Source organism: Gekko japonicus, unplaced genomic scaffold (assembly GCF_001447785.1).
Source record: "Gekko japonicus isolate JY-2015 unplaced genomic scaffold, Gekko_japonicus_V1.1 scaffold384, whole genome shotgun sequence".
NCBI lineage: Eukaryota > Metazoa > Chordata > Lepidosauria > Squamata > Gekkonidae > Gekko > Gekko japonicus.
The window spans coordinates 308088-309421 of record NW_015175980.1 but is presented as its reverse complement, the minus strand read 5'-3'; positions in this window follow the sequence as shown (position 1 = coordinate 309421).

Here is a 1334-nt window from a genome sequence, read left to right as displayed (position 1 = left end):
TGTTCATCTCTATAAGAGGAGGAGAGGGAAAAAAACAACAACAAGATCTTTTTGACGGGTGGCAAAGCAAGGTCAATTCAGCTTACCGAGTGAAGAAGATAAACTGTTATTCTTTTCCGATATGAAGTACATTCGGTCACAAAAATAAAAAATAAAAATGCATCTCTCAAACCCAAACGATGCAGCCATGCCTCTCTCACACTGGTTTTCCAGCAATGTGGCCACAGCATCATTTCCAACAATTCCCATGTAGAGAGGCCTACGTGAAACTAAACAATTGACGTCTAACTAGGTCTTCTATTTAAATAACAGTGCCCACCTTGAACAGCAAGCGTAAACCTGCTCGAACACTTTCTGATGGTTTGAAAAGAGCTTTGGGGACACCCTTACAGTTTTTGTAAGGTGGCCAGAGACAAAGATGTCTAGCCTGAAAGAAACCCAGAGAAGAACAGGATTCTTTGGGCTTTAGAAGGGTAAGCACTCTTATGTAAACCAGAATAAAGTTTGAGTCCAGTGGCAACTTTTAAGACCAACTTTGTCAGAAGTGTGTGGGCAGAAGAAAGCTTATACTCAGAATAAACTTTGTTGGTCTTAAAGGTGCCACTGGTCTCCAACTTTGTTCTATGATATAAAACAGTTTACAAAGAGTTTTGTACCCAGAACACTACTGTTATGAATGCCATGGATACAAGCTGGGTGGGGAAATGTTATTTTTAATGACATCCATTCTGTTTTGAAACAAAGCCCCCCCCCCCTCCCAGTGTCATCTTCTTTCCCCCTCCAAACTACCAGATCGCGCAGCTGGACTGCTGGGGCAGGAGGCAAGTAACCTTTGTACAAGCCAGCCCTCTTAAAAAGGATTTCCATTGAGTTTCTGTTGTGTATCCCAAACTCTAATGAGGCACCCCATCCTCAAGCGTGTTAATTTTGTTTCTGTTTTTGTTACCCACCCTCCAGGAAGAGCTGTATGCATAACCCCATAAATGTGTGGTTCTTTCCCCCAGATAACAACCAGTGTTCCCTCTAAACTGAGTTAGTGTGAGCTAGCTCACTTTTTTTAGCCTCCAGTTCACACGTTTTCGTCTTCGCTCAGGAAGGATGGCTCTGGAGCAAACTAATTTATGCAGTGGCGAAATCGTTCACTCACAACTTTAATGCCAGTAGCTCACAAAGCAGAATTTTTGCTCGCAAGACTCCGAGCTTAGAGGGAGCATTGATCACAAGGTCAGATTTTCAGTTGCTTAATAAAAATGGTGAGCTTGCACAATGGCACAATGACATCCCAACCCCTTTCCTCCAAGTAAATTTATTTCAGGAAAGGGTGGGATTGAGAA